Source organism: Morone saxatilis, unplaced genomic scaffold, assembly GCF_004916995.1.
Source record: "Morone saxatilis isolate NCDOM2014 unplaced genomic scaffold, NCSU_SB_2.0 Contig16, whole genome shotgun sequence".
Classification (NCBI taxonomy): Eukaryota; Metazoa; Chordata; class Actinopteri; family Moronidae; genus Morone; species Morone saxatilis.
The window spans coordinates 13,289,126-13,297,815 of NW_023339718.1; positions in this window are offsets into that span (position 1 = coordinate 13,289,126).

Sequence of the window (8,690 nt, forward strand, 5' to 3'; positions counted from 1 at the left end):
TGTGTGTGTGTGTGTTTATGATTCTGCGCTGGTCCTAAGGCAGGCAGAGTGTGTGTAATAATGGAAGGTTGACATTTAAAGCAGTGTATTTAGTGCCACTGAATTAGCATACTTTAACTGGCGGGTCTATTCCTTCTGGAGAGAAGCAGGCATTAAATCCTGACGCAAGATTGGTGGGCAATTTTAAAGAGCTTTAGTGAAGATTCATAGACTACAAAATGTGCTGGCATCACACACAAACACCGGCACACATAGTCCTTTCTACCTTCTCTGTCTCTGTCTCTCTCCTTCTTTTTCAACTTACTCTGACCTGTATGCTGCTCGCCTATTCTGCATACACAGCATTTTCCTCTCCCACCGCTTCAGATGTGTATGAGTTATGGGGGATGAGAGAGGATGAGGGAGAGTGTGTGTGGGTGTGTTTGGGGGATAAAGGAAGACACTCTGTCACCAACACATGTCTCCACTGATGAGTATCTCTGATCCCCTGGTCTACAGGAAGACGCAGGCCTGTTGCTGTTTTGCATGTATAATGTGCAAAAAGAGATACACAGCGTAGTATGTAGTGTATGGAGTCGGTACAGTCCCTGTGTATACAAGCATGTGCCTGTCTGATTATTTGTTTGTGTTGTCATAAATGTGCATAGAAGTGTTGAGACCACAAGACCACAAGTCATTCTTCACAGTGTTTTCTAATTAGCGGACTAATGAATCAAGGCCTGGTTTGCTGCTCTCACATGGATCGAGTATGCCTGAAAGTCATTAGCTTGTTTTATGTGCAGACAGCATTACACATGCTTGCTTGGACATACTTTAGAGTGGAAGTATAAATGTCATCTAGACTACACAGGCTTGGCTGAATTATTTATGTACAGTAAAGCAATTTTTTAATTCAATTAGCGATTTACTTTTCATGTGCTATGCCCTCACAGACTTTTAATACAAAGTACATTGATCTCATTGGTCGGATAATTAGGGCACACAGACACAAACACAAACACACACACACACACACACACACGTTATCATTAATGTGTATAGTATAGCATCAATAACAGTGCTGCTGTAATAAAATTAAACAAATAAAGGCTTACTCATCTAATCATTGCGTTTCAAACGATGTTAAATATTGTGTGACGCAGGTTGCATTAGTTAAGTGGCTATTTTATCATCTTGGCTGTGTTTGTAAGCTTGTAAAATATGTAATTTCAGTATATTATTATTGGTAAAGTGGAATATGCAAACATGATGACGCTTCTTATATCTTTTAAATATTTTTTTTTTTATCATTTCAAGTTATATTTGTACTTGTGTACGGTGCCTAGATGATGGTCAAACCTGCTATTGTTAACATGGAGTGCATCAACCATAATTCCAAAATGGAAAATGTGAAGGAAAGCCTTTGTTTCAGCAAGGAAAACAAAGTAAATGTGTGGGCTGATACCGAAGTCACAATGTTGGTGTTGTAACTGCACCAAAAAGCTATTACCTATGGAGATAAATCAGGGTTTAACTAGTGTCATGACCCGACATATCCTGTTTGTATCCTAAGAGAGTGTTTGTGCTGGAATGCTGGTGTTTCCTGGCAAGCTGACGTTACCACATGTTCCCACTGGGGAAAACCAACAGTGAAACAACCAAAAGTCCCCTGAAGGACAGAGACACAAAAAATGATCACTCTCTTAACCAGTTCATCCTGAGCCAAAGATGGCCTAAAAAATTGTGTTTTTTTAGTGTTCAGTTTTTATATCTCCAAGCATACACACACACACACATTCACACATTCACACAGCCACACACTTTCAGTTGATTCCCTGCTGATCTCGTGCCCAGGGGGAGATGGGTTACCATGGCAACCCTTGTCCAGCACAGGGGTTTTGGCCTGCTTTTCTTGTGAGCATGTTGAATGGGGTCAGACAATCCAACCCCCCCAACTCATCAGTAGCATCACTGTCTCCCTGCAAAGGACTGATTGGATAACCCCTGTCCCTCATAGTTCATCCTACTTTCTTATCCCTCCCCCCCCCCCCCCCCCTTTTTTTTTTTTTGGCCCCTCCCTCAAACAACCACTGACAGCCTGGTCCTCATAGGAGTAAAATACATAACATTAACAGTTAGCCCAACAGTAAAACTAACAGTTAGCTACTTATAATATAACATTAGTAACACATTAGCTTCAGGCAGCTAGTATAATGGATAGCTTGATTAATAGTAAACTCACTGCAGAAAAACAATATTAACATACCAACAATCACAATTAACAACTATACTAAAGGATAACCTACAGATAATGCTACAACAAGGGTAGTAGATCAACATTTGCTTGGTAATGGATCTGCCAGTAACAACTGAGTGTTCAACAACAAAATGCGTCCTCTCTTACTGACACAAGTGATCTGAATGGTGCTGTGTTCCCATTCAGTTACTTGCATTTGAATGAGTTGACACAGCAGGAGTTCATATACAGCATCCAGTGTGTCCAAAACTAATTCACAAACTCAGTAGTTGGAATATAAATGAGCTGATTAGAAGAGCAGTGTTGGTGGTTCATTTGTTTCGGTTTGGCCCTCTGGCACACCATTTGTCCTTAATTTATGCATCATCAGCAATACAACATCCTGCATGCTTCTTTTTTTCCCCATTGTGCTCTAATGGGCATCAAGGGTCGTCTGGTCATGTAAAGATTACTAGTAAATGTCCCTAATGTAGCTTAGAGTGTCTCTCCCTGTTAATGATTACCACAATAATGTCTATAACCGATGGTACACTTACACAGCAACTTGCAGTGATGTATTTTCCAAAGAATTGAAACAGTTTTGATTAATTAACACTTTTAAAGCAACTTTCCCAAATGTCGCTGTTTGACTGTTGCTATGATGTGAGTCATAGCTCGGCAAAGTGATTGTGTAAAGTTGGATATTAAGAGCAAAGTGCATTATAGTGTTCTTTGCATTATTGACTTGAATAAGCAGCTTTTGAACTGCGGCAGGCTCTGTAATCCCACAGCCTCGAGGGTGAACTTTCCTCTTCCAACAGAAATGTTGACATTAGATGGATTTTTAGTGGACAGATCGTTAACAGTCATATTTACAGTGGTCATATACAGTGAATCTATATTTTCAAGGAGTTTTTCAAGAGATTAGATATGACTAAAAATGACCAAACTAAACAAATGCATGTTTAATCAGATGCCTGCGGTGAATAATCTCAAAAAAGACAAAGTGTTTCTGTTTTCATGCTGGCATCACATGTCAAACTTGGTGCCAGTTCAAACAGTTTACATCTGATTTGCTGCACTGCGGCGTTGTTATGCTCAGTGAGATCGCATACGGATGTTATCTACAAATCTACCAGACCCCAGAATAAACACATCCAAACTCTCTCTAAACTTTACATTTAAAAACAAGCTGCAGGCAGAGTGTTCTCAAGGACAACAACCCGTCCACCTGGGCTGAGTCTCAAACAAGTTGGGCATCCCAGACTAAAGTCAAGCAGGGTGACTCAGCTGATGATAGTTAGTCTGATATAAAGTAACTATGAACTGTTCTATTTTAATCGATTTTTTTAAAGTTTAATGCCTGAAATAGCAATGTAGATAAACATTTTATCAGGTTTGATGATCAAAGGTCATGAAAACCAATGCTTTTGTCATTTACTCACAAATCAACAACCTCAAATGACCAGACCCATGTTTTATACCAATGTTTTTTGCATAATTGACCCATTCACTAGGATCTCTTATACTTTACCATTTATACTGAAATGTATACTAAAAACAGCTTGAAGCCTTACATTCAATGTTCATTTCTCACTTTGGAAACAACTCAGCCCAACTTTGGGCTTAGTTTGACATCTTGGCAAATATGCTTCTTTCCTTTATGCCCAGAGCAATATTGACACCACTGTCTGTAAATGTGAAGCTTAGCTTAGCATAAAGACTGGACCAACAACTTCCTTACGTCTACACCACTTGTCTGGCAAGAGCCCCCGACAAGATTTAGGTTTTTGTACAGATTAAACACACAAGATATAACATGTTTATTAGTGAGCTTTAGAGGAGCCGGTAGGTGGATGTTACCTTTGTACGGAGCCTGGCTGTTTCAAGTCTTTATGCTAAGCTAAACTAACTAACTGCTGGCTCCAGCTACATATTGACCTTACAGACATGATTGGTATTAATCTTCTTATCTAACTCTCTGCAAGAGATTGATTAAGTGTATTTTTCAAAATGTTAGTGTAATATTTAGGAAGATCTGTTGGAAATATGTGGGATATATAATATTCATAGGTATATTTTCATTAGTATATAATCACCTGGAAATATGAATTGTGTTTCCGTTACCTTAGAATAAGACGTTTTTATCTACAGAGGGAGTGGGTCCCAAACACTGGTAGATAGGGCCTTTCAGGTTTTGCCGCCACCATAGTCTCTCCTACACACTCAGAAAATTGCGCTGATAGTTGAAATCTGCAACTTAACTACTAGATGCCACTTAATCCTACACACTGGTCCTTTAAGCCAACATGTGAGAGAAAGAGTTCAGAAAAACAAACATTTTAACATCAATAATTCTATTAAAACTGAGCAAGCTCCATCTGCTGAGACAGATTGTGTGATATTATCCAAAGCTCCTGACAGCTTCTTAATGGACCTTATGGCGAGACTGTTTTGTCGACTAGCTTGAAGCTGCTTTTGCGTTTATCATTGTCAGTTCATTGGCAAAAATGTAAACTGTGCTTGTATAAAGTCCGTTTTGTCAGTTACAAAAGGTGTGGGTGTGCATCTCCGCCTGCATCCTGCGGAATTACGTCTGGAATGAAGACAGTTTTCTTTGACCCATCCCACAAGCTACCAAATGTGTCTGTACTTGTCCACAGGGATCATGTTTTACTCTACAAGTAGCTCTTGTTCTTGTTTCTAAACAAAAAGGCCTGTGGCAAACTGTAATCTTTGCTGATAAATCATAGACACAACCCTAGCATTAAAACCAAAACACAGAGGCTTTGTTGCAAGGAAAATCATCCAGAGCTCCACCTTAGTTCTGTGGCAAATACAGCGCACCACACACCTGTAATTGCATTTCTATTTTTTCTTACTTAGCATAATTTTCCCTCTTGTTCTAAGAAACAAAGTCAAATCCTATCACAGGAAAACAATTATGGAGTGTTTTCCACCAACTGGCACTACTTTGAGCATATAGAAGTCAACTGAGTCAAGAACAAACCCTTCCAAGACACAATGTAGTAATTGTTTGGCACAGGAATTAAAGCCCTGGAAGAAATGCTGTTTTGGGGATGTTGTTTTTTATTTGCTTTCTTTTAACTACAAAGTCTGCCAAAATAACAAACGTACAAACAGAAAGACCCACTCGGCTGTGTGATTGTCTATCTAGAGAACATAAGCTGGAGTTACACATACAGGAAAATTGATTCTTTCGGCCGTGCTGGTGGTCATTACTCTGAGCTTGCAGTGCGACCACACTGCAGGTTATCTGACTTGACAAACAAATCCAGGAAAAGCACATTCATGAGTAGCCTAATCTTTTGAAATCTACTTACAGAACATTCTGCGAGGCTTGAAACCAGACATGTACAGAAACACATAACAGGAAGATCATATTTTATATGTGCACTCAGGGTGGCATACACCCACAAACACATTACATAACAGCTGTTTTTCAATGAAGCGACATGTTAAGGCCAGTTATGTTACATGTGATGTACGTATGAATGGCATGCTTAAGAAAATATTATTTTTTCAAGGCTATACTACGCCCATAATCGCAGCTGGTTTCCCCCCTTTCTATGTTTAAATAAATGCCAGAAATTGGCAACAAAGAAAACAACAAGTGTGTTTTCCATGAGCACAGGGTCAGTCTAGTGGGATGACGTCAGGCAGCGGGGCTCAGGGTCTCTGTTCCTCAGAGTTCAACATAGCAGTTACAATCTAGCTAAGGGGAGGAAACTGTTTCAAGTTATTCAAAAATTATGCAACTGACAGTTAGCTCAGGGTTAAAAACAATAAACGGACACAAGGTTGCCCTAGTACCACCTAAACCCCACCCACCTGAGCAGTGTTGATGGCAGAGCTGGCTTGAGTGAGTCATCAATCATTGCTTTTTTTGAAAATTCAAACTGACCTGAGGTGGGGCAATATTTTTGGCAACTTAATATGATTTTTTTTTTAATGACGTCAGGCAGATGTAAAAAAATAAATAATAAAAAATAAAATGGCTTAACTTCTCTTGATGCCAAACCTTGTCTTCAAGAAGTTATGTTTATATAAGTAATAACTAATTCACAATAGAAAACATGTTTTGAGGGAAATGTAACGCTGACAGAATTACGTTTACACAATGAGGAAATGTTGGTGCTCCTGAGCTGCTTTAGCTCGGCGCAGAGAGGATGAGAGGGGTTGTTCATGATGGCTTTTAGCTTCCCTCTCAGTCACTGCCTCCACACTGCCCGAATCCATCCCCGCCACCGAGCTGCCCTTCTTCACCGGCTTGCTCAGTCAGTTTGTTGCACCACAAGTCCTGATGCCTCCTCCCCAGCACACCACAGCAAAGAAGATAACACTGGCCACTACAGACTGGAAGAACATCTGTAGTAGCTTAGTGCACAAAGACCTGAGCCTCCTCAGAAAGAACAGCCTGCACTGTCCTTTCCTGTAGAGGGCCTCAGTGTTATCCGTTCAGTTTATTGTTAAGCTGCACCCCCAGGAACTTGTAGGTGTCCACCATCTCTACCCTCTCCCCCCCTCACAACTCGGAAGGGGGGCCTCTTGTTGCACCAGAAGTCCACCACCAGCTCCTTGGTTTTCCCTGTGTTGAGCTGTAGGTGGTTGCTGTCGCACCATCCTATGAAGTTCTCGATCAGGTCTCTGTACTCCTCCTCCCTATCATCTGTGATACAGCCGACAATGGAGGAGTCATCTGAGAACTTCTGTAGGTGGCACGCTCCCGAGTTGGAGCAGAAGTAAGAAGTGTAGAGGATGTTGAAAAACAGTTTTAACTCGTTGGCACATCCCTTTGTCCCCTCCACTGAACCTACTGACCTTTTCATGCCAGTAATGCTCCTCATCCCCCCCACACACCTCTCTTGTGCTGGTCTGTTGCAGCTTCCCCTCTATCTTGTTCTTGTAACAGCTCCCTTTGTATGTCTTTCTTGGCATCTTCATTATCTCCTGCCATCTCCTGGTGATCCAGGGCTTGTTGTTGGGGAAGCAGCAAATGAGTAGGTTCAGGTTCATTAACAAACTTTATTATCATTCATTATAAATCAAAGATGTAGTTGAATTTCTTCCTTGCTCACCAACTGAGGCTCTGCACAACAGCATTGTGCTGCCACTTGTGGTTGAAGGCTTTATTGCCACAATACCAATATTGGATCATTGGCTGTAATTGATACAGCTTTAAACCTTAAGTATGTCGAGCAGATTGACTGTCCACAGTTACAGCTCTATGAGGGATGCAGAAGAAGTGCTTCCTTGTGTTTCTCACTCTTTTTTGTGTGAAAATTTTTTTCCAATAAGGTTTCCTTTCTGGTCCACCAAGGGTTTCTTAAATTAACAGCTCACAGTGGGATTACACATGTGGGAGATTTGAGCATCTTCGTTTTCTTTCTTAAGATCCAAAAGTCTGGACAGAGAAATGTCTGATTCCAGCAGTTATAAACAAACAGAGCCACACAAAGTGAATAATCACATGTTTTGTTTTGCAGTTAAGTCACAAGACCTGCCATCACATCAGGGACACTGGTGTCGTCACTGTTTCTCCGCAGGACATTGTGTTTATTTGCTTTTGATTGAAACTAAATTTGTTAAAGGTCTGAATATAAATGGCCTGATAAAATGTTCTTAGAACAAACTGGTGATATAAACAATATCTTCAACCATATGGTTTTTCTAAGAAATACAATACTTCATTAACAAATCATGCTTTTCATTTTTCCAAAGACGATGAATTTTAACTGAGACTGACTTTTTGTCAGTAGGATACCTGACAGGTTTACTAATAAACATGACATTTTGTGAACTGACCAGCATTAAACCTGGGAACAACTGATTTGACATTTTGTTGGTTTTTATCCATAATTATGGAACAAAGTCTTTTACAAAGTCTTTAACCCAAATCAATCCTGTTATGAGACCATTGTCAGGAAATCAATTTAGCTTAACCTTTAACTTAATTCGGGTGTTGGAGTATTAAGCAGGAATGTCTTTTACATACATAATATTTTATTATCATCATCATGTTTATCTATATATTTTATTATTTTACTTTAACTGGTTTTACTGTCTGCCCTACGAAGCACTTGGTAGATTATTCTTAATATTTTAATTATTCTACCTTAGTTTTGTGGCACTTTTAAGATTAGCTGCTATGTAAGGGATGAAAAATATGGATATCTCTTGATACAATCTTCAACTAACTGCCCAGAATATAATGTGAACACAACACTAAACCCACATGTTGTTTTTTGTTTTTTTTTACTTCATAATATTTAACCATGTTGTACAAGATATGCTGTGAGTTTAGGTTAACCTCTGTCTGGTGGTGTTACAAAATATGTCCAAGGTCTTTCCTGAACCAGACTAAACAGCTGATGAGGGCTGTGAGGTGAAATGAAGGGGAGGGACTGAACCTTGTAGGAAGCTTGAAGGCACAGCCTTATTTCAATGAAGTCAC